We start from the raw sequence: 26396 nt of genomic DNA on the forward strand, positions 1-26396 counted from the left end.
GTGGATGAAGATGAAGAGGGGCTTGGCTGCACTGATCTAGAGAGGCAGGAAAAGAGAGGACAGAAGAACTAAGAATAGACTGTGGTAAGAGAATGAAATGACATCGCACATAATTGAGAAACTGTTAGGGAAAAATAACAGCCACAGTGATGAGTGAGCATGATTTTAACTGCAGCCTTTGGGATGAATTGTTTAGTAGAGAGGAATGCACGCAATTACTGTCTTGAGGGAAGAATGGGCACATTCTGGTGATAGAGAAGCTTTCTTTTCCCCAAACGTTGAATGTCTGCAGGCAATGTAAAATCCTGAGAGACTGGAGATTCTCAGTACAGTGAGAAATTCAAGACTGAGTCTGCATTTCTTTAAGAGCATAAAATGTAATATGGGAGAGAATTTGGAAAAAAATTTATAACATGTTCCTTATTTTAAACCTCAAGTGGATGCAAAGCAGGCAAGCTGGTGTTCCAGGGAGGGAAGGAAATCCCAGCCTGGATAAAAGTAATGATGGGTCGTTTGGGTTCTTGTAGGTGATTTTATGCTTTGGCGATTAGGACTAAGGGCTGAACTGACACAGGGAGCATATAAGGATTATCCTGCCCTTGGGATTATCCCTGAGAAAATGTTGGATTAATTGGAAAAGCATTTTATTTATTTTTTTTATTTTTAAAAGATTTTATGTATTTATTTGACAGAGCATAAGCAGGGGGAGTGGCAGGCAGAGGCAGAGGGAGAGGGAGAAGCAATCTTCCTGCTGAGCAGGGAGCCCCGATACCATGGGACTCAATCCCAGGACCCTGGGATCATGATCTGAGCCAAAGGCAGACAGACACTTAAGCGACTGAGCTACCCAGGCGCCCCTGGAAGAATATTTTAAACTGAGTTACTAAAGACAGAGATTAGAGAGCCAGCATGGATTTGACCGAATGATTCAGAAAGATTGGGTTTATTCATTTTGCTATACTAGTTACCACTCTACTATTTTTATAACCCCGGTGTATTTAATACTACCAATGAATATATAAATATTTTCTTTTCAAATGGTGTATAACATTTTTGTTGTGATTGAAATAGCCTGTTTTATCAACTCTCAACTTTGGAAAAGGAAGATTCTAGAGGAAGAAGAAGAAACAAAGAAGTGGTAGATGATGTGAACCAAATGCGATCTGACAGCTCACCTTGGAAAGCTGAGCTTGTCTGAGATCTGTGAACGGATGACTTGACTCTTGTCAGAAAGAGAAGTTCAAGAAAAAGCCCTGAAGGAGTAAAAAGTGAGGGCAAAGAGGTATTTTGTTTAATGGAGCGGAGTTGACTTTCAGGCCAGAGATGGGGATCCACATGGCAAAATCATCACTTAGCGTTGGCTGTGTGGCTTCGGACAGGTCATGTAAATCCTCGGGGTCTTTGGTCTCTCATTGGTAGTAATATCTATTTTGTGAGTTTTTTGAAAGGACTTAAACACGAGGGACATATTCAAGATACTCCTTTACAGTGGCTGCTAGTATTCTAGAAGAAAATGAGATGTTTGGTCATGACATACGTCATGTAGAATTTATCTCAATGGAAATCAATCTGCTCTAATCTGTGTTTACCAGATTTACAGATAGAAACAGATGCCTTATAGTTTTAGTGTAGCTTTTACTAAAAAAGCTACCGGGTATGGAATTGATGATTTTATGTTAGATACACTGATATCAACAGTATAGAAAATTTCCCTCACTGTGAGCATGTGAATGCACAAAAGAGCCCTTAATTACTTCCTTAGTATTTTTTTGAGTGGGTTTCCCTTTTTTGCCAAGAATGAGCTGGAGTATGAGGCAGAGCTGAAGCCCTTTGACCTGGATCAGGAGATGATCTCGTTTATTTTAGGACACTACCAGTATTGGTTTTTATCAAAAGCAGAAAATTTTGATTTCAAACCCTCCGAATAGATATTTTCTTCATGTCTTAGTGGAAGGGCACTTAATAGTTAACACTATTTAAAAATGTGTATGTAGTTAATTCTATGAACACTGTGGCCTACTTGTTATTGTTTACTTATAGTCAGAACTAGGAGGATGAACACTCTTGTGCCAATAAATATTCATCTTTCAAAATTCGAAACTGTAGGTATCTTCGTACTGTGAAATTAAAATGCGGTCACCATAGGTCTTGGGTCATTATCTTGTCAACCACTTATCCTTTCAGAATGCCACACACATACTTTAAATAAGATATGAAATAAATTCTCATGGCGTAGATGAAGTTGAACAGTTTTGTTTTCTTTGGCATTCATTTCGACCGGTTTCCCCTCATTTTTCTGTTTCAATGTCCATTTCTAGTTGGCAGTAAGTGCGGATGCTAATCTTCTAGGTAATGAGGAGGTGACATGACTTTCCTCCCTCTAATGCTGCAGACGCAAGGGCTGGAGGTAGGACCTAAGCCTCCTGGCTCTCTATTCATCGTGTTTGCAGCGGGTGGCCCCTTTTAACTCTCGAGAACCCTTTGCTAATTAGAATGGATTCAGAAGCATCAGTCTAGACAGTGGGCTGACCTATGCTGCAGGATTAATCGAGGACTGGAGTCCTCTCCACAGAAGAGTTTTTCTCACCGCTGAGCATATTTGCCACTGGCCATTGATCAGGTTTAGTAGGCTCTGAAGCAGGTTCAAACACTCGCACGTGGGAAAGAAACCCACTGAGGCTCTGGAAATGGACTTTGAAAACAGTCATCTCTGACCACGTGACTTCCTGTGCATAGTAGCTCCCTTAGATCTCATCTCCGGGGTAATGTGGAGGTGTCTGCGCGGCTGTCACCCTGACATTTCGGATCTCGCTGAAGGGCATCACTACCTCCAAACTGGAAACCAGGAGCTACCTCTGAACTTTGGTTTGTCGACACATCCAGTTTGGCAACAAATTCTGTAAATTTTACTTCTCAAATTTGTCCCTGCTCCACTCCCTCATTTGCATCCCCATTGTCCCCATAGGCCTTTATCTATTGCAAATGACTCCCAGTCTTCCCTCTGCCTTCCAGAGAATGCAGCCTTCGGGAGATGCCGCAGTACCTTTGTATGTAGGGCGCCCCGCATGGGGCTCGGCACATTATAAACACTCAGTAAACAATGACTGAATTAAAAAAAATGTTCAGCAGTTATAACTTGAAACAAGATGTGTACGTGTAGGGACAGTTATTTCTGGATCTATTTCTGAAATAAAATGTTTTTTTCCTCGAGACAAAGAGCCTTCAAAATGAGTTATTGTTATGATAAGTAAACAGATTTACATTGCAACATTTCTGAAGTGTTTAATGCTTTGACAAACCTAGATCATAGTTTCTTCCTGGTTTCTTGGGTCACTTAGAAACAAATGTCATTAATTCAAATTCAAGGTTAAAAAAAGGAAGAACAGTGCATGGTCCAACTTTTCCTGCTTGGCTTGAAATTTTAGGTAAGATGAAGTAATTTAAATATCATGTTCAGTGCATCCACAAAGTCCCTGTTTCCGTGCCTGGCTGGGAGCTAGATGCGTGGAAACAAACAAGCGTGAGCATGAGATGAAGTCTCTCTGTACGAAAAGCATCTGGAGCGTTGGCAGAACAAAAACAACTCCCTTGGCGGTTCACAGCAGAGCTGACTTTTTTTCCCTCCGGTTTTACACTTTAGACCAAAATTCAGATTGACGGTGAAGGCCACACTTGAAGAAATGGCTTTTTCCCTTAATGTTTGATCTTCTGATAATATTCCTTCTTTGATGTGGGCTTTGCTTTTTCCTACATGTTGACAACCAAATTGAAATGAAAAAACTCACTTATCTTAAGCTTCCATTAAATGGACACCCTGTGGAAGTTTTCACGGACGGAAGTAAACGGTCATCCAAATTCTTTTGAACTTATGAGCATTCTTGATGAGCAATCCTCAGCAAGGCTTGCGTGTGTTGTACACTCAGGAAAGCTTGAGCTAAACTTGACTTTGTGAAAAGGGTGAGTCTTCATTTTGTTTGTTCTTTTTTAGCTTATTGTAATGAACTCCAATTCTAAAAGTCTAGTGAGCTCACAAAGTCACTCACTCCAAACTCAGTCATGTGAAGAAAATGTACACCTATTTCGTAATAGCTCATCTGAGTCCCACCTCATGACTCCCACCCTGATGATTGGTAAGGACATCTTAAACTTGCCAATGGAACTATTTCTATCACTTCATGTTTATATTTCTCCTTTTGGTTAAACATCTGAACTCCTCAAAATTTGAATAAGAACCAGAATGACCCTGTTTCTTTTGGGAAATTACTGGTCATTCAGGTCTTAAACCCTCCCTTTTTTTCTTGCCCAATATGGCATCTGGAGGTATTGATTAGGTGTACTAAATATCGTGACAGCAGAGGAGAACAGGAGAAAAGATTGCTGGGTGTTATCTGGATGCTCTCTGGGCACAACTGTAGAGTGGCTTGGCCAGCCTGCTCCTGGATGGGTAATTGCTAAAGTCCAGCTGGTCTCAGCTGGCTATTCGAACTTCAATCTGATGGTGCTCATAGTGGAGCTGATGGCCTTCAGTCTTGAAGTTCCTACAAAGAGCAGCCAAATGGGTCTTCTGTGACCATCTCAATTCCACTGCTCCATGCCATGGTGGAAATGGCTGCCAAAAATGTTCACCCAGAAGCTTCGGTGCACAGAAGAGTGTGTGACCCCAGAAAGCTTGGTGCCTTCCAGCTTCCTGATATATCTATGGACATTTTTACAGACTCTGATATGATTTGATTAAAGAGGTTATTTATGCAGAAAGCAGAAGAGAAAAGCAAATAACCCCTATAATAATAAACACAGAGTACTTTCTATTTTTTTAGTAGAATCTAGAGTTGGAACAAACTAGAAAATAGGAAGTCCAACACCTGAATTTACTTATAAAGAAATAGGTTTAAAGGGTTGCCTTGGATTCTGTGATGGATCTGCTGTTCACATTAGCTCTAACCTAGGTCTCCCGGCCCCTCAGCTCCATGCTTTTTCCATGATGCAAGGTTGCTTTTCCTATAAGTGCAAATTTTTATGTAGTTTCCTGAATAGATACAGGCGGAAAGATCTGTTAAAACTAGATGCTAAAGTCTACCTTTGAATTCACTCTTTGGTTTACATTAGTTAAATAATAGTTCGGAGGCATCTGTGTGAAAGAGATTTGGTTCTGTGATTTGAACCCCATCTCCTCTGCTTGTCCATGTGGCCTTGGGAAAGGCTACAAACACTTTCTGAGCTCCAGTTTCTTTCTCTGTAAAGTGGGAACAATATCACTCACCTTGGAGATGTCTGAAGTTATAGAACTGCAGTGTTTATTCCTGACACAGAGTAGTAAATATACTGTTATTGTTGTTGCTGTTTCTTGAATACTTGCGGTTTCTGAGTGTTTCTTTTAAAGCCCAAAATTTAAAAGCGAGGGGGAAGGAGGAAAGGGAGAATGGCAAGAATGAAAAGACACAGAGCCAGATCTCTAGATCATATTTTAAGATCGGTCTTTGATTTTTCTTTAGAATTTGTTTCCTGGTTACATAGTGACACCTAATCCTTCTTTATCTAACTTGATGGTTATGAGAAAAAAATGATATTACAAATAGAAGAAGCACTGCATAAGTTAATGTTATTATTATATTTATAATGTAATTATTTCAGGAATCTTGAATCATCTACTTTTTAAATTAAGGAAAATCTATAAAATACCCATCAGGAAACTTGGCAAGAGAAATAATATAATATTTAATGGTTCAGAAAGTTAGTTTCCTCTTTATCATCACTGTTTTTGTGTGGAAAGCAAAAAGATCAGTGGGGGACTTAGATTTCCCGTAAGTGTTTTCAAGAGAATTTTGTCCATCTAGGTAAAACTCTGACGATAAACATTTCTCTCCACTCTTATCTTTAGGCCTCATACAAGTGCTCTGTAATTGCACAAATGCTGATTCAAACTAAAGTATGGGAATTCTGTAAAGAATATATCCAGCCCCAGGAAAAATTTTCACAGTGCCCACTGATATGATAAATCAGGTAATTTTTGAGTGGTAACTATACATAGATCTGTAGACTGGGAAATCTGCAAAAGAGCTGCTTTCAACTTTAAACACCTAATTATCTTGGTAAGTAGCTTCATTATTGACACCAGGCAGATTTGTCCATGTCTACATTCCCTCTTGTATATGTATTTATTGACATTCCTGCAGTTGGGGTGGAGGAAGCTTTCATGAAGAGATTTTTTTCTAATATGGCAGGGAATGCTCTCATTACTGGAAATGCTTCCAATTGGGAATTACCCTTCCCCATTACCACCCCTCCTTTACTACCATCAATCTGAAGAAATTGTTATTCTGGCAATTAAACTAATAAAACAAATAAATAATGGGCGAGATGACTTTCTGCAGTAGTCAACTTTTAAGACAGGCTGTCTGAAATACATAGGAATAAATTTAACAAAACATGTGCAAAATCTGTGCATTGAAAACTACAAAAGATTGTTAAGAGAAAGACAATAAAAAGGAAAGATACCATATTCTTGAACTAGAAAACTCACATTGTTAAGATGTCAATTCTCTCCAAATTGTTCTAGATTCAATGCAAGCTCAATAGAAGTCCCAGGACTTCTTTGTAGAAATTGCCAAACTGATTCTAATAGTTATATGGAAATGTAAAGGACCCAGAGTTGCCAAAATAATTCTTAAAAAGAAAAATAAACTTGGGACACCTGGGTGGCTCAATCTTTAAGTGACTGCCTTCAGCTCAGGTCATGATCCCGGTGTCCTGGGATGGAGTCCTGTATTGGGCTCCTTGCTCAGTGGGGAGCCTGCTTCTCCCTCTGCCTGCTGCTTCCCCCGCTTGTTCTCTCTCTCTGACAAATAAATAAATAAAAATCTTTTTAAAAATTTTTAAAAAAAGAAAAATAAACTTGAAGGACTTCCTTTTTTAAATTCAAGCCTTACCTGAGAGCTACATAATCAGGATATTGTGGCCTTGGGGTAAGGATAAACAAATAGATCAATGAAATGGAATAAAGAGTTTGGAAATAGACCAACATTTATAGAAAGTCAATTGATTTTTGACAAAGGTGACAAGGTAACTCGATGAGGAAGAGTCAATGGATAGTGCTGGGACGTCTGGATATTTAAACAGAAAAAAAATGAGTCTCGACTCCTACGCCCAAACTACACAAAAACACACCCCAAGTGTATCACAGAACTAGAGTAAAATCTAAACATATAAAACTTCTAGAAGAAAACAGAGACATTTTTCGAAATTTGAGGGGAGGCAAAGATTTTGCAGATAGAACATAACCCTATCTATAAAAACAGATAAACTGGACTTTACTAAAGTTAAAAAATTCTGCTCTTCCAAAGATACTATTAAGAAACTGAAAAGGCAAGCCACAGATCAGAAGAAAATATCTGTAATACATATATCTGAAGAAGGGCTTACATTGAGAATATGAAAGGGACTCCGACAACTCAAAAATAAGACAAATGACAATTAAAAAGGTGAGCAAAAGTTTTGAACAAAATCTTCACACAATACACACACACACCCTCAATGGCCAGTGAGAACATGAAAATAAGGGCATGAAAATATTATTAATCATTAGGGAAGAGTAAATTAAAGTCACAATAAGATGCTATTAAAAACCCACTAGAATGTTAGAATTTAAAAAGATTGACAAAATCAAGTGTTGGAAAGAATGTGGAGTAACTAGAACTTTCATACACGGCTGTTAGGAGTGTAAAATACTGTAATTATGTTGGAAAACAGTTTGCCAGTTTCTTATAAAATTAAACATATAATTCCATATGATTCGGGCTTAGGATTTAATTCAAGAGAAATGAAAACCTATGTCCACAAAAAGACGGGCACACTAATGTTCGTAAAAGCTTTATTCACAATAGCCCCAACCTGGAAACAACCCAAACATCTATTTAGCGATGAATGGATAAACAATTTGTGAAGTATTCGTGCACCTTATCCAGCAATAAAAAAGGAGCAAGCTATTTACATGCAACAACATTGATGAATCTAAAAACATTCTGAGCAAAAAGGGCAGACACAAAAGAATGTGAACGAATGTGTTTGCTGTCTGATTGTAGATATATGTGAAGTTCTAGAACAGGCAAAACTAATCCACAGTCATAGAAGTCAGGTCAGCAGGTGCCTGAGAAGGGGTTGGTGTTAACTGCAGAGTTATGGGGGAATCTGGGGGGAGGTTGGTGAGAGAATTACTCTACATCTTAATTATGGTGATGTATACAGATGTATATATTGTTAAAGCCCATCAAACTGTACCCTTAAAATAGGTGCATTTTATTATGTACAAAATATAATTTCATAAAGTTAAATGCATAAACAAACAAGTAATAAGTAAAATAGTCAAAATCAGGAAAGGTAGAGCCTACAAAGTCCATCTCACTTGGAGTAAGTGTGAAGAATCTAGGAGGATAGTCATTCTCTCTTTATGCTTTTATATTCTTCATAAGAGGAACCAGTTCCCACACCCTTCCAGAGTTTCAGGTTTACTGCCTTTCTTAGCTCACAGTATAGTTCAAAGTCTTCATAAACATCAAATTAAGCAGTTGAAATTCAAATGCGTTTCTACTCAGTTCTTTTTCTGTCATTTCAATTTCAAGTATTCTTTGTTCTGTCTGTCAACTCAAGTGTGATATCTCCTGCTTCATCATATTTTGATTGTGGGATCTCTAATATAAGCATCTGGATCATGTTCAAAACAGGGAAAATAATTCCTTGAATTCATTCCTTATTGGAAATCTCTTCCACATTTGTCTTGCTGTCCTACTTTCTAAGTAGTTTCTAACTAGTCTCCCTACCCCCAGTCCCTACAAATCACCATGTGACTTCTAAAGTCTTTCCTTGATTAAATCACCTGCTTCTCACAACCCTTCATTTTGCTTACTACATAACATCAGACTCACTAGTTTTCCCAGTCTGGATCCTTACTGTCTTTCCTAATTAATCTCCCACTGTACCCCCTTGAATGACACATGTTCTAACTAACACTGACCACCAGTCATTCCTTGAGCATCTCCTTTCTTACCTCTACCCTTGGCTTTTGCTTTCTTTCCACTTGGGATGCTTCCCCTCCAACTTTGCCTTTCTAGTTCTCACTAGTCTTTGATACTAGGTTGCATGACCCCTCTTTGCCATCACCCACAACTGATTGGATTCTACCTACTTAAGCATTTTTCTTTTTTCTTGCACTTGCTGCTATATTAGATCATAAACTCATAGAAGGCTGGGGCTCAGTCTCTGATGACCTTGTCTCTCCCATAGCAGTGGCTTTGAATCTAGTAGAAAAAATACACTAATTGAATGAATATAAAGCATGAATCATGCAAGTTCATGTGGTTGAAAAGCAGATGACTGAGAACCAGAACTTCTATCTCCCTATTCCTCGCTCTATTACTTTTTTTACACCACTATGGTTGGGAAAATTTCCCACAGGACTTTGAATTGCCTCCAGGAGAAGGATGAGGAGAGCACATTGCTCTAGACATTTCAAATTGAATCCAAGAAGGTAGTAAAATTTGCTGCAGGGAATCATCCTAGCAGAAATATTAGCTTAGATGCCTTTTCTATTTCTAATCTCACATGGTAGTAGAGCAAATGGACTGTAAAGTCCCCTATGGAAATTGTGACTATTCATTAGATCTTTTCATATGCACTTTCTTTTTCTTTTTAAATGGAACCTGATTGGAGGCTTATAGCATATTTCGTATGTGGTCAATACTTTATGAATGGGTCTCAAACTTCTTTTGTGTTTGAGGAATGCTTTCACAAAACAGAATTTTGGATAAAGAATTTTTTCTTTATTCTTTTTTTCTTGAAATATAGTTAACTTACAGTGTTATATTAATTTCAGGTGTACAATATAATGATTCAACAATTCTATACAATGGGGACACCTGGGTGGCTTAGTCAGTTAAACATCTGCCTTCAGCTCAGGTCATGATCCCAGGGTCCCAGGATCGAGCCCTGTGTCTGGCTCCCTGCTTAGTGGGGATTCTGCCTCTCCCTCAGCCCCGCGCCTTGTGCTGTCTCTCACTCTCTCTCAAATAAATAAATAAATAAATAAAATCTTCAAAAAAACCCCGCCAATTCTCTACATTTCTCAATACTTATCAGGATAAGTGTACTCTTATTCCCCTTTGTTCCACCCAACCTCCTGCCCACCTCCCCTCTAGCAACCACTAGTTTGTTCTCTGTATTTAAGAGTCTGGTTTTTTGTTTGTCTCTTTTTTTGTTTGTTCATTTGTTTTGTTTCTTAAATTTCACATATGAGAGAAATCATTTGGTATTTGGATAGTACTTTTTGAAGGCACTAGCTTGCACCTGCCTTTGGCATGGCACACTTCATAGGCCACCCTTTAACATCACAGTGCCATTTGAGAAGAATCGTATACCATCTTGGCCAGCTTGCTTATGTCATTGCATGTTCCAAGGAAAACACAAGTTTCCTTTGGTTTGGCTTGACATTCACTATAGTTCTTGCACCTTGCACTGGATTGTACCTCAATGCTCTGACCAGCAATACTAGAACGTATGTTGGCTTGGTTGTGGCAAAAATACATTTCTGTGTGGATAAAAATGTGATCATTTGCCTTTGACATGACACACATGTGGATATATGCTACTTTACAAGATCAAAGTTGAGGCATTGGTGCAAAACAGACATATCACATAGTGGAGACTGTTGGCTGTCCTCCAAAATTCGTCCTCTTTGTTTCATTGGGATAAAACTGTAGGTGGACACGTGGTTGTTCAACCAGAGACCCACTTCCCACCTCCTTCCCACTCTGTGAAGAGCTGTGCCTGGGTCCTTGCAGTAGAATGTGAGAGAAATGACATGTGCTACTCCTGGGTGTGGGCCTTGTAGCATGGGCGTGCGCTCTTTTTCTTTCACAAGTTAGGAACTTAAATGTGTCCACGCTCCAGCCTCCACCATGCAGCAAGGTCAATACCGTAGAGCAGAGGTAGACACACTTTTTCTGTGAAGGGCTGAATAGTAACTATGTTCAGTTTTGTGACTATAGAGCCTTTGCCTTACGGCCCAAAAGCATCCAAAGATGACACATTAACAAATGGGCATGGCTGTTGTCAATAAAATGTTATTTATAAATACAGGCAGCAGGCTGATTTGGCTCACAGGCCTGCAGTTTTCTAACTCTTGCCCTATGGTGAAGAGACTACGTAGACGACGAGGTGCCCGATGACCCTGTGGAGCTGCTCACCGGCCCAGGCCGCTCACCCCGCGACTAGTTATGAGGGAGAAATATCCCTCATTTTCTTTAAGCTGCTGTGTTCTTGTGCCTCTTCGGTCAACCCTTTGGCTTTCCCCTCCTAACCAGCACACATGAGCAGGCATTGTTGGTCTTCCTCAGACTCAATTTCCCATTTGAAAGCTGGAAACTTTAGCTGGGCACTAGGCATTTCAGATGGATTCCTCACTATGTCTTACTTCTTCTCCCAAGAAGGCTTTAAGTTATTCCTTCCTCTCTATCCATTTTATCAAGGAAGACAGATTGGTTTTCCCAGTAGACATCTGTCTATCTGGCGTGTTGTCTTATACTTTGTCGGAACCGACACAGGTATTCCCGGGATCTTCTGGGCTCTGCCAAGCTGCCTGGGGAGCAGAGTCATATCTAGATATAATATAGGAAGGAGGTAACATTTTGTGTGGGGGGGGAGCTTTTTGGTCCCTCCTCTACTCAAAGGTCTCTTTCCTCTCCTTAGATGTCTCTTCTGTACCTATAGCTAATCTTGGAGCATTGCTTTTTCCTAGCTGTAAATTAAAGTGACAGTTCAAAAAACTTCATGTCTTTTTTCCCCATTCATTTTGTTTTGTTTTGCTTTTTTTCCAATTATAAATTACATGACATTTAGAGAAAATTTGGAAAATATAAAGTTAAAAAGTTATAGACAGTACAACTCCCACACGTAATCATGGCTAACAATTCTGGTGCATTTTTGATTCCTTCTTGGCTTCTGTTTAGTCATAATTTAAGAAAACTCTTCAAAATCCAAAGGGATAAGTTTCAGTAATTAAAGCAAATGGATCTGGTGAATAGCAGCTGGCTTGGTCAGTTACTTCTGCCTGAGGATCAGGAAGGGCTTGATGGAGGAGGTTATATTTCAGTTAGGTCTTAGAGTACAAATAGAATTTTAAAGAAGAGTGAATAAGGAAAATATCCTATGATAAAAGAAAAACATGGAGGCATTAAAGTATCCATGTATATGAATAATTTAATGGCTGACTGTGGTTCTGAAGAATCTATTAAAATTTTGTGCTCCACTTTCCTTGTTTATGCGTTGGGAGAGTCATATTTGCCTTTTTATCACTCTAGAAAGTGGAATATGTTAAGATAATCCCTTTTCAAGTACTTTGAACTCTTCAAAGGAAAGACACCTAAAAATCTACAGCATGATTGAGGTATCAGATTTATGCCACTCTCCTGATCTAGCATAATTTTATTCACTAATATTTATTTTGTCATCCAGAATTTTATTCACAAGCAAAAGCTTTTAGAAAATTGTACTATTTTAGGTTAAATGAGAAAATCATTAGCTTAATTTTTCTTATGTTTTTTAATGTTTCTGACTGTGGTTATAATACCTCACAATAACTTATAAAATTAATTTTCAATTTCAATCATTTTTAATTTGACTGTCTCAAAATCAGGCTATATGTCATTCAAGCACCGCTCTTTAGTGTCATGAAAACAAATCAGCACTGTGTGTTCGAAAATAAACATTTTAATTGCAGACTTTTGCAAATAGTTCAGAGTATGTGTTAATATGACATCTGTAACATTTCAGTTATTTCCGGTTCTCAGGTTTAAAAAAAGCAATCTAAGAAACAATAGAACAAAGGGAAAATATTGACAAGTAATCTGCTTAAAAACTCATATGAATACTTGGAAATGTCAGATCTTTACTCATTATGATCTTGAACTCCCAATGTTTTATATGATAAACATTCTAGCCTCTTGTTAGGTACTAAGTCATATAAAATTATACAGGATTATATTCATATTTAAGATTGTATTCTAATGTTCACATGGACTAAATAAAGAGCTACTTATTTAGACCTACACAAGAGTAATTTCACTGTCATTCTCCAAGTTGGATTTTATAGTTTTACTAATCAAAAGTAGGTTTATTTTTTAAAGAAACTGTAATTCAGGTGTGACAGGTATAGAAAATAAACTCAAGTGTGTAAGAAACATCTCAGTTCTTACTGCCTTTAAATGAAATGAAACAGACTGATTCCAGCCTCACCAGATTTCCAGGAAACCCAATCTCAATCAGTGTTGGGGTCCCTGATTCTCTTAGGATCATAGCATCTGGGAGGTTCATATGCTGTGGGGTAAGGAAAAGGGCCTCTACTTGCTAGGCCCTCATGGTCCCAGCTGACATAGCAAAGCAAAAATTCAAAATGTATGCTTCCTTGGGGTTTCATGGCTCTCTGTTGTGTGGTGAGGCCAAGGCTGCCAGCACCCCGGGTTCTCCGCTCTAGGCACACCACGGAGCCATGTTGTGGAGGTCTTGCTACATTTTTGCAGCTACACTGTGCACAGTGGTGTACTTTGCGCCCCGGACAAAGGGCAAGATTGAGGCGGTAAAGGGGCTTAGAGCCAGGCTGCACCCTGCTCACCAGGCCCAGTGCCCTGGTAGGAGGCTGATTCATTTTACTCTGGACAAAGGCACCATTTGTTCGAAAGCTGGGTTCCTTTTGGCTTACATCTGCCTGGAGGGATGCATTCCCCAATCGGCACAAAGGCTTCATGTGCAGACTAGCTGTGGCCCTTCCCTCGTCCTGGCACTGCCGCAGAGCCCAGCACAGGTCGCTGCCCCTCGCAGAGCCTCAGCTTGCTCATCCTCTTCCCGCTGCATGAGTCAGAATCCCTTCTCTCGGCACGGGTGACTCTGCAAGGCACTGTTCTGTTCTCTTCCACAACTCCTAGCACCATCTCTTTTGAGGAGTTAGGATTTTGCAAGAGTGAAAAGGCCTGTGGCTACTGGTGGTCTGCCTTTCTGCCCGGCCAAGATATCCGTGGAAAGGAATCACTAGGTCCTCCCTACTAGGCTGGAGCAGGAGACAGGTAAAAACTAAGAGTACAGTACACACCCTCATACTCAAAATCACCCACCACACAAGCATTCAGAGGAAATATTAAGTTATAATATTTAAGAACTGCTGCTCTTCCCACCTCTAAGGAGGAAGGACCAGTTCTTTGGCTGGAGAATCTGTCTCGGACCTGAGCAGTACCATCCAGGATGAGGACCAGTGCGGGGAAAGCCCAGAAGTCACCACAAAGGATAAAAGAAAGGAAGGGGGGGATAAGGCAGAGAGGAGCCCCAGCAGAGAGGAGAACAGAAAAGGGATCCTGAGGAAGAAGTGGGGCGATTGACATGACAGTGGGATGTTAGAGAGAGCTGTCTTAGGAATGTATTGTGTGTTGTAATTCTTCCACCACTTTCTCCTCAAGAGACTAAGTGAAGAACTCATTGCTTTTCCAGGCTTTTTGGGGGTGAAGTTTAGGCCATGTTACCGTGCTGAGATTGTCTTCCAGGTGGCCTAGTATAGTTGGGCACATGGTCATTCTGCATCATCACCAGAGAGTGTGTGGTATCTTGCAGCCACGGACAGAAAAGATAGGATCAAGGACAAGCATTAAGAAGCACCTTTGAACTGATATACCCTTATGAGAATGGCTAAAATTAAAAGAAACATAAAAGGAAAATGCCAAGTGTTGGTTAGGATGTGGAAGAACTGGAATGCCTGTTCATTGATAGTAGTTTGTAAATTGACATAACCATTTTGGAAAACTGTTCAGGAGTAGTTATATATACCCCATAAAGAACATATATATATCCTATGACCAACAATCAAACTCCGAGGTGCATGCCCAGTGGAAGCACATATATGTGCACCAGAAGACATACTGTTCGCAACAGCCGCAAACTGCCCATCAAACCGACATTATAATTTAGAAACAAATTCTAATATATGCAGGAATGGAGTTCTGTATAGATCCTTTTTAACTCTACATGGCAATAGAGGTGATTCTCACAAACGGAATGTTGAGTGAAAGAAGTCAAATGCAGTAGCGTTCATACTCCGTGATTCTACGCATACAGAGCGCAAATACAGGCGAAGCGGCATCAGTGGGTTACAAGACAGGATGGTGGTTACGATTGTGGGAGGGTTGGTGACAAGAAGGAGGTACAAAGGCAGCTTATGGGGTGTTGATAATGTCCTCCTTTTTTTTTATTTGGGTACTGCTTACAGGGGCGTGTTCGGTTTGTGAAAACACGACAAGCGGTACAGTGAGTGTGTGTGCGCTTCTAGCTATGTTTCTCAAACTTCAATAAAAAGTGAAACCAAAAAAAAAGGATTTAAATTCGGGCACACTTTACATCCTGGCTTTTTTATAAGACTGTAGTTTCTCATAAAACTATTGAGTAGGCACAGAATTGAATAATGAATCATTTGTATCTATCAAATCCTGACACAAAGAACTGAAAAATATAATTAGTTGAGAAACTTGGGAAACGAAATTATCTTTTCTTAAAGATAATCAACATCAGAGGTTGTCTGACATTTTTGTTTCTCCCACAGTAATGCAAAGATGAAAGCAAAGATTAAATGAGATCATATTATAAATGACAAGCACAGTGCCTTCCTACGGTAGAATCAATAAGTGGAGCTATCTTTATTTTTTTTTCTTAATTGAATTTATTTATTTGACAGAGAGAGAGAGAGAGCCAGCGAGAGAGGGAACACAAGCAGGGGGAGTGGGAGAGAAAGAAGCAGGCTCCCAGCAGAGGAGCCCGATGCGGGACTCGATTCGGGAACGCTGGGATCACACCCTGAGCGGAAGGCAGACGCTTAATGACTGAGCCACCCAGGCACTCCGCTATCTTTCTTTCTAATCGCTGTAATGATGTGGTCCAGGCAGAGAGGACGTTTATCAGGACAATATGTCTCATACAGCCTGAATGCTGTTGCTCACCTGTACCTGAGGGCTCGGACCTGATGCTAGTCCTGGTGTGTCTTGGGGGTCCCCATGTGGTTTGTAGAAATGAGTCTGCTTTTAAGGAACCTAGATGAGCAGCTGGTGCACTCAACATTTATTGTCTGCTTTGTGCCAGGCGTCTTCAAAGCAGAGAGGACTGGAGAGAGGGGAGAAGCTGGTACACATTACTCGAGCCAGTGGTCTGGAAGGAGGCTTGGGCTATGTGGAGACTGTCTATCAATGCAAAATGTAGATGAAGTGTTTTTGTCTCTGGGTTTTGTTTTTTGTTTTTTGTTGGATGACCCTGGTTGTTGATGGGGTCTTTCTTTTTTGTTGTTGTTTTGTTTGTTTGTTTTGGTTCCTAACCTTTGAAGTCCGCAGTATTTCACAGAGAAAACAAAGTCGCAGAAAGATTTAGTAACTTGCTCAGTGTCACACAGCTATTAAGGGGCCTGACCAGGATCTGAATCCTGAGGGTCTGACTCCAAAGGCTAAGATGTTAGCAATGAAACTATGCTGAGGACTTGGTACTTGTTCATGCTTCTGTCTTCAACTCCAAACAGGACAGAGCAGGATGGGCCAGCCTCCATGCAAAGGCAGAAGGGTTCAGATGTTAGAGATTAATCCAGACAGCAAATGATGTCTAGTCAAGGAGTCTTGGAAATCGCTGGTAAATGTTTTGCTGGAAGGTTTCAAACATAATTCAAGCTTATTTAAAAGTCTAAAATAGTTTCTATACAAACAAGAAAAGGCTCCATCCTAATCAGCTGGATACATATTAATATCAAGTAGTTATTTAAGCTATTCTCTCTTATTTGAAGAGTTTTTAATCAATATTCTGAGATAATATACTTCAGTTGCCATAAAACTCCTTTTTGCATTTTTTAGTAATTTAAAGTATTCTTCTCCCTGTCAACCAACATTTAAAATACATTTCTTTCATATTAGTGGGATTTTATGTGCCTGTTAAATACCATGTGGAAATAATCAAGCCCCATTATGAACCCAATGCCAATTCAATACCAATTTCGAAGCAGTTTACCCACTTAGTGTCAGCAGCTATGCACTTTTACCTTGTGGTTTAACTTTTAAAATCCCTTTGTTTTGAGTCCACTTCTTTGGTGTAAGTTAATTACTTTGGCAGAATCTGGACCATGTTGGAGTTTGTACCAGTGGGAACCAGCGTTCACTACAGCAGGTGGCGGCTGTGGATGGCACCGATGGTGTCTGGCAGGAAAGCTTAGTGTTTCCTGGCAGATGACTAGCTTTTTCTCTTTCCTTCAGGGGCTTCCATGGACTTTTTCAGATCACTTTTTCAGGCTTGGGTTGGAGAGTTATTTCAGTGACTTAGAGAACTAATGCAGATTTCCCACTAGCTTTATTCTCTTAGCCAGGGAATCTAGTGCCTTGACCATGTGTGTAGCAATTAAGTCATTTGAGGAAATAACACAGCAAAGAGGAATAAAGCATGAAGGTGTGGGGTCCACAAAAGAAAAGGTGGTTAAGTCTGAGAAGGCAGCATTTAAAAACAACCCAAGTGATAAGAAGGGGTGAGCCGTGCAAAGACCTGGAGAAGAGCATTCCACAAGAGGGAAGAGCAGGCACGAAGATCCTGGGGCAGGAATGGACTTGATGTATTTGAAGAACAGAAGGAAGGCCTGAGTTTGTGTGTGTGTGCTTGAGTTCAGTGACATGAACTAAGGATGAAGACCAGCAGAGGAGATAGGAAGGCAGGCAAGAGCCATGAGGACTTGTGGGTGATGGTAATGAGCGTGATTCTTACTCTAAGTGCAATGGAGAGCCTTTGGAGAGTTTAAGTAGGGAGTGACATGATGCAAATTGTGCCATAAAAGATCACTTGGTTGTAGTGTAGATAATGGATTGTATGGGAGGAAGAGCGGAACCATTAGGAGGTTATTTGTATATTATAGGCAGGAGATGATGCTGGCTTTGGTGTTATCAGTGGGGGTAGAGAAGAAGAGAGTGGATGAAGGATATGTTTTGCAGGGAGAGCTGATAGGAATTTTGGATGGAGGAGATGAGGGAAAGATATGAAAGAGTAAAATCAAGGATGAGCAACTAGGTAACAGTAATATTTACTGAGATGAAAAAGACCTCAACTGTTCCTCACAACGGCACTTTGAGGTAGTTCTATTATCCCATCTATCTTATATCTCTATATATCTAACGTGTATCTATCCTGTATTATTCCTGTATCTATCACAAAAGAGAGGAAAATAAAACCTTAGGACTATAGGGTAATTTGGCCCTGGACATGCAATTAGAAAGTAGTGAGCCGGAATTTGAGCCCATTCAGCGTGAATTCAAGGTACCCTAGTCACCACTCTAAGATTACCTTTTAGTTACCAGGCAACAACTAGCATTGTCAACATTTTAAATTTTTTTTCTTTCAGGCTTAAGATGAATTTTTGTATTTTAAAACAGATCTGCAACATATAATTTTATAAATGATCTTTCCCATTCAACTAAGTGCCGGAACTAGGTTTTCTTTTCTATTTATTATGTTCAGTTAGCCAACGTATAGTACATCATTAGTTTTTGATGTAGTGTTCAACGATTCATTAGTTGTGTATAACACCCAGTGCTCATCACCACACATGCCCTCCTTAATACCCATCACCCGGCTACCCCATCCCCCCAGCCGCCTTCCTTCTGTAACCCTCAGTTCATTTCCTGGAGTCCAGAATCTCTCATGGTTTCTCTCCCTCAGCAGAGAAAGACAATTATCACATGGTTTCACTCATATGTGGAGCATAAGAAATAGCATGGAGGACCATAGGGGAAGGGAGGGAAAACTGAATGGAATTAGGTTTTCATGTAAGAAGTCAGACCCTAAAGTTCATGCTTTAACCACTGTACTTTCCCTGTGGAAGCTCTGGATGAGTCCAGAGGGCCTTATTAAAGTGATGAAATTCCAGGGAAATATACAGTGGACTTTCCTGGGAAATAGGGTTGGGAATTGTACCACCACTGGAGGCCAGGCCAACCCAGAGGTTTCAGGGTTGTGTACCTTCATGGCGTATCTGCTTCTTCCTGTGATTCCTATCCTTTTTCTTACTCTATGGGTCAACCACCTTTGCTCCCTATTATCTCTAACAAATGAATAATAACAGCCTCTGCTCACTTTCTACCTCTTCTCTGGCCTCTATGCTAACTCATGGCCTTCTAGCTCAGACTCTACCCTTTTGGCATACTATGTCTGTGTCCTGGTTTGCTATTTCTACATTTCTCAGGGAAGCATTGGCCTGACATAGTTTTTAGAGTGTGTTGGAAAATAACTCTATTAAGTTCTACGAAAAGCGAATTCATTAGAAACTATGGGTAGATCACAAGACCCCTGTTTGGGACTTCTGGGACTTAAGTATGTCCAGAGGTTCTCAGAAGCAGATTCTGAAGGACGCCCACGAATGTGCCAGCCCTGAAAAGTTCTTTTTCTTTTCAGCCTTTGTATAACATGGCCTGAAATTCAAGGCCCTTGAAAAGAGGGCCTGATTGGCTGAATGTAATTGACGTACCAGCCCTTAGCTACACCAGGCAATTTTCAGAAGGAAATTAGTTGAAGGAGCCTCCAGTGATGCCTCGATTCACTTTCCCAACAGGATTGCACATAATAAGGGAGATAATTACCTAGGAGGATATTAGGATGCTGGAAGAAAGCGGGGGTGAATGTTGGGTTGACAAAACAGGACAAATGTTTCACATGCCCAGTCCACCGTTTCCCTTACCGCAGCACACAACTCACCATCCGTTGGCCAGTCTATAAATGGCCATAAAGTTGTGGCCAGCCTTCATGCATTTCCAAGTAGCATCTAAATGACTTTCCAATGATCTATTTTGAATTATTTATACTTTCACTTTCTTCTGTTTGCACATCCGAGATCTAATCACGGAAAATGACCATATTATAACCATTTATCAGACAACACTTTGGCATCATATTTCTTTATTGACAAATACTTCCTCAGCATTGGTCTTCAATTTACTACTGTGCCAGGTGCTATGGGAGCTGGAGAGGCACTGGATAAGATGTGGTGATGCTTTCTAGGTGCTTAGAATTGAATATAGGAAACATGATATGAAGTAAATAAGAGAATATAAAACAGTGCCTAATCAAAGATTAGAAGTACGTCTGCGTGTGTGCAGGGCTAGCAGTTGAGAGCCTCCCTGGTGCTGAAGTGAGAGGAGGTGTGTGCTATGTGTAATTTAAATCTAGGAGGAAATATTTTTGATCCAGGGAAGAGATTAGTGGTGTGGCAACTAGGTGACCTTTGCCCAGGCTATATTAATTTAAATTATTATTTTTTGCTGTTCGTTTGTTCCAAAAGGTAGGACGGAGATTGATTTAGACTATCCCTCCTTCTGTGTATAGTACAGAGATTTTGTCCCAGGGCTATTCCCTTTGGCCACAGTCCTGCTCTGCAGCTTTATAAAAGGCACAGGCCTGGCCCGCCTGTCTACTGCTATCTTTCCACTGCTAATGTCACGAGATGCCTGTGGCAGCATAAATAACTTTATTACTAAGCTGTAAAGTAGAGCAAGTTATTAATATTGCATGAATTGCATTCTATTCGTTTTTTTTTCCCTCTAATGGTGGAGGGGGGCAGATCTTACCATAGTCTGGAAAATACATCGTTGAAAATGCTGAGTAGCATGTACTGGATGAAATGAATTAGGAAGCGCTGTTGTTCGTGGAAATTTTGATTGGAAGTTGGTTTTAATAAGTTCAGGTTTCCTTCTGAGATGCTCATTTTCTTTAGGAATTCCATGATTAAGGCAGCCTACCTCTCCGTGGTAACTACAAGGAATTGGATTTTACTGTGCAGTGTAAACAGATCCGGATCGATGAGATGACATTCTGAGCGTTATCAAGAGGCTTGTGGACTGCTTTGTTGTGAGAGGTAATTGACACTGAAAGCTTTTGAAAACTGAGGTTTATAGAGCAGGCCCATGTCAGTGATGTTTTGTTTCATCTGAGGCATTTGAATAAGACATTAGTTGGCGGGTACGCATACCGCTTTGCGAAGCTCAAGTTTAGGCAAGACATTAACCTCCTCTACAGCAAGCAGACGTTGAGTTAGGACGGATAAAAGGAAAATTCCCTCTAGATCAGTGAACCACTGTGAGGAGCGGAGGAAGACGGGGTCTGCAGATATCACAGACCGTGCTTCCTTTGATAGAGGTTTATTTATTTCCCTCGGGCCGTTTATAACCACATGTCAAATTTTCTCCCTCCTTGATGACGATCCTATCCTTTATTGTAAGTTGATTTAAAAACAGAACCCTCTGAAAAACTCAGGATGCTAGGTTCTAGTCCTGAATTTCCTTCCAGCTGACATGATTATCAGCTTTTTTTGTCCCCAGCGACAGAAAACACTCATATTATTGATTTGCATAATGCTGATTTCCCCATGGGGTTTCCTGGGAGTGGGCAATTCCTGACTCACTGCTGGGGAATAGACTGACACACTTCTCTCCCACTATCCAAATGTCACTATTTTATTAGTAGCAACAAACTACTGTGATACACTTCCAACTGGTTGTGGCCTCCCAGGTATCTTGACATCTGTCTGAGATCTGTGGCACTCACAGTTGGGCTGACCACTGTGAGTGAATGGCTTAATTTCTCTGTGCTTTATTTTCCCTACAAGAAGGCCCCTTCCAGTTCTGAAATTTTACAAGCACTCTCATAGAGCAGTAACCAAGCCAAATGAGGCCTCTTTGTATATTTCTATCATGCTAACATAAGACATTGCTTTACTTATTAAATCAGAGTTCTTCCAATAATGAATTCTAAATTTGACAATGGCACAGGGATATTATTTAGGCACTGTTATACTCACTGGCCTTTAATACGGTTATGGCTACTCCCTTAAAAATATTCTAACTTCCTTTACTGTCCATTTTGGACCTATTAACCATTAATGCATAAACAACTATATTATGATATAAGTGTTAGTGTGGTATAAGCATAAAGTTTACATGTGCAATTCATCCCAGCCCTCAGGGAACGATCCTGTAAGTTCTATGAGAGCCTGGCCTTCGGTCTGGTCTGGTCTTTTCATCTCCTCACAGTCTGGCACAGAGGAGATGTCCAACAATATTTGTTGAGTCAACTAACAACTTCCGCAATAATGATGATGTATACAGTAGTGGTGTCTTTCATTTTTTGTATTATTAGGCTCTTTTTGCCTGCATGGGACAGACACCCAACTTGCGTGAACGTAAGCAAAAAGAAAGATGCTACGGTGTGAGCACTCCTACGTGGAAGGTGGGTGCCTGTCCCCAGGACTAGTACCCGGGACCCAAATCTTTCCGTCTCCATCTCGCATCCTTGATTGGTTCCAGCTCCCTCTACAACTCATGGCTACAGGTAGCTCCTGGGTCACATTCCGTTTTCCCTTCAGAAGGGAACCACCTTCTTCCTTTATTGTCAGGCTCCAGTTTTTCACCCGGTCTTTGCTGCAAAGCGTAGGGGTGGGGCAGGGTTCAGCAGAAGGTCTTTTATCATGGATTTGTTAGTTCCTGTTGAAAAGCAGATTAAAGAAAGGAAAGCTTTAAAAGGATATTTCTTAAACATTTTAATGAATTAATTTGCCAATCTTTTGATGTAAAGCCAAGACTTTTTTTCTTTTTTTTAAACTCTGGGACTATTGTTTGGAGCTTTACCTTGCTTCTTGAAAAAAACAGATCTTCACACAACTTTTCAACTGTGATTTCTTTAAAATAGAGAAAAGACTTAAAGATATGTGCAATAAATCTGAATGTAGACTCCTTCTAAATGTTTAAGATTCCCCCCTCAGTTTTGTATAGTGCTTTTCCCCATGATTTATTTGACCTGTGTGTATGTCTGTCTGTGTGTGTATATGTGTGTGTGTGTGTGTGTGTGTGTGTAATTCATCTCTATTTTTCCCATAACTTTTGGGATACAGTTGACAAAAATAAAGCTTTCATTTCTGCTGCTCTCATTTATTGTTTGTTTAATATCTAATGAAATTACATACTTCTAGTACCTGTCAAAACTGGCATATAGGTATGGGAATAAATATAGTTGACTCTTGATTAGCCTACAACTCCAAAGGGGTAACTGAAGTATGCAGATTCCGACAGGTGCCAATTCACCACTGCTCAGTGTACCCTCTGCCAGCTGGTCTTGTTAGGAGTGGAGGGAAGAGCATCTGTTGCTAGGGTGATTTGGGTTTAACGAAGGTAACCTCTCTGTCTTTGAGTCCTCACAGTGTATGGAGGGACAGGCATGCACACGTAACCACGTATAGTGTAGAATGTGATGGGTGTAATAAAGATGTGTACTTTGAGAGCAGAGAGAAGGGAGTCACTATCTCTGCTTGAGCATAGGTCGGTTGCAGCTGCTTCTTTAAGACCAGCAAGGGGAGAAAGGATGTGGCGAGTACCGAATACCGAGTACCGAGTACCGAGGCAGTGAGATGTGAAAGAAAACGCAGAGTTTATGACCATGTCTAACTACTGAGGACCTCAGATTATTCGAACTGCAGAAATGCCAAAACAAATTATGAAAATTGTGGTAATTTTAAATGCTTACCTTTCATACATTAAAACCATTAACACACATAAAAAGTGCTGTTCAAAAGAAATCACAGGATTTATTTTAAAAAGCCATCCAGGCAGCATAGGCCTAGATGGAGCATATTAAAAATTGTATGATGAATGTTTGAATGACGAATATCTTGTCAGTGTATAAATGTGACCTATGTGTAATATCATCTGGAGATAAAGCAAAAGCTTAACTTTGAAGTGGTTATAAATGTTGACCATAGCCAAATGGCTCTTCTCCTTGCATGCCTCCTGGCTCCTATGCACCTGGAGCATGGCATATTAAGATGATTGCAAATTGAAAATTGTTGAGCATGGATGTGATGTAGGGTGTGTTCTAAAGAACCACATTAATCAAGCAATAATGGAAGATAAGAGAGAAATCATTAAGGACCTTGAAGCCGTGCTAAAAAATTTGGAATAAAGGTAACAGAGAACCCAATATTTCCCTTCTCTGAAAAAAGCAATTGGCCGTCACAAGCCAATATTGTATTTTCCCATTTTTTATATCATTTTCTTATAAGACTGTGGTGCTCTCCTAAAAGCACCGAACTATTGTGTACCCATCAGACTGGATAACAAATACTGAAAAATACCCTTAGTTGAGTAACTTGGGATGTGGAATGGTTTGGCTTAAAGATAAAATTTTGGCTTAGGTTGAATATGAAAAATGTTCAAGAAAATACTCACCATAGGAGCTTTGCACAAATTCTGATCTAGATAAAGTATCCTAGACTCTCACAGTTTCTGCCGTTCCTCTGCAAGCTTGCAGCATCATCTTTCACTCTGACATAATCTACAAGGGATTTGGCCAGCGATGTCTCTCCCTATGGCGCCATATCCTTACCCCGGCAGGTATGGCTCATGGTGATGGATGTCATAAACATGCAGAGACAGCATGAACATAAAAAGGTTGTGGTGTCTCAAAGAAAAGAATAGGCAGAAAGACGCTATCTGTCAAAGAATGTGATGATCGAGTCTATTTTCTCATAGTTGTTAATAACTCCACGCTTTTTAAAGAAAAAAAGGAATATACTTCTGGAAACATTATCAGGGAGGATACCCTTTAATTGAAGAAAGTATATTTGACAGTAAGTCATGGATGGATTTTTACGAGTGATGAATACTACTATAATGAACACCCATAAGCTGGAAGAAATCATGAGGTAGCTGACAGCTTTTCAAGCATCAGAAACTATCCTTTTAGCCCTGAGTCATAGAGTTTGATTCTTTCAGGGTTGGCCAGGCACTGACAGGACTAACATGTTGACTCTCAACACATTTGACTGAATGGATTAAGGGAGCTTTAAATATATACTTGATATTTTTAGGAGTCATGCAAATGCAAAATTGTTTGAAATTTTGATTTTTTACTTATCGTGATGAGTTTATTTTCCATACGGAATTAAAAGATCTAGTTTAAATGATTAAATTACAGGATTGCAATTCAATTATTGATCAATAACATGACAGAATTTAAAAAGCCAGTGCAGGGGCGCCTGGGTGGCACAGCGGTTAAGCGTCTGCCTTCGGCTCAGGGCGTGATCCCGGCGTTATGGGATCGAGCCCCACGTCAGGCTCCTTGGCTATGAGCCTGCTTCTTCCTCTCCCACTCCCCCTGCTTGTGTTCCCTCTCTCGCTGGCTGTCTCTCTCTCTGTCAAATAAATAAATAAAATCTTAAAAAAAAAAAAAAAAGCCAGTGCAAAATGGTAGATGGGATAGAGGTAATGAAACGTGGAGGTCAAACTTTCAGATCTTTGCATTAATGATTAGACTCAGATGTCTGAATGGGCCCTGAGGTGATTATTTGTTTGGCCTTGTTTAAGAGATGCAATTGTGGGCTGAAGTTTGTGTGACCGTTCTCCACTTACAACTTGTCCAGTTTGGAGTATGTTTCTGGCTCTGCCCAGTTTATAAAAGGGCTAATTGAATTTAAATTAAAAAAAAAAAAAAGAAAGAGAAAAAAAGGGAAAATGTATCTATTCTGTTTACTAAACTCATGAATGGGTCATGAATGGAATGAAATGGAATGCAATGAAATGCTGTGAATGGAATTATAAATAAACAGACCGTTTCTACCTTTTCTAAGTTGTTTTACTTGAGATAAACTTTACATTATATTATGCGTTGCTACTGCCATTTACCAACACTTGTTTCACATGTACTAATCTATTTTTAGGTGAAGGTGGGAGTTCACTAAGGTCAATATTTTTTACTTACAGTAAGAAATTTATAGGGGCGCCTGGGTGGCTCAGTTGGTTAAGCACCTGCCTTTGGCTCATGTCATGATCCCGGCATCCTGGATCTCCCTCTGCCCCCGCCTCTCTCTGTCTCTCATGAATAAATAAATAAAATTTAAAAAAAAGAAATTTATATCAATGTATATAAATGTAAATGTATAATATAAACATATTTATAGAAACATCTCTAGATATAATATAAATATTATTTATGTTTATTACTTATGTACAGCATCTATATAAATTATATAAATATACATATGAAAAAAAGTCTCACAAAACAAATTTTATTCCTACTATTAGTAATGCTTTCTGACCACTTTTAGGAACCACTGTGGTGTGTAGGGTTCCCAAATCAGTGTGTCAGCCCCATCCTGTTAGCCCAATCTCATACAATTCCACGAAAGGAACCCTGTGCCAGGCAGCAAGAGTAATTCCATGCCAATGCATGGGGGGAGGGGCCAAGAGTATTGCCCTATGATCTATTCTACCTATTATTTCACAATTTTTAAAATGTCTTAGGACTCTCTAGATTGACGATTC

The 26396-nt window shown here is 39.9% G+C and overlaps 1 long non-coding RNA gene across 1 annotated transcript in view; it reads right to left on the reverse strand.

Annotated features, from left to right (window-relative positions):
- Positions 1 to 12655: 12655 nt before the first annotated feature.
- Positions 12656 to 26396, reverse strand: part of LOC113261125 (uncharacterized) — an 81912-nt gene continuing 68171 nt past the window's right edge. The window contains exon 2 of the long non-coding RNA XR_008956217.1: positions 12656 to 22565. This is a non-coding gene — a long non-coding RNA (uncharacterized LOC113261125). The remainder of the gene's footprint in view (positions 22566 to 26396) is intronic.

The sequence above is a fragment of the Ursus arctos genome, unplaced genomic scaffold, assembly GCF_023065955.2.
Source record: "Ursus arctos isolate Adak ecotype North America unplaced genomic scaffold, UrsArc2.0 scaffold_29, whole genome shotgun sequence".
NCBI lineage: Eukaryota > Metazoa > Chordata > Mammalia > Carnivora > Ursidae > Ursus > Ursus arctos.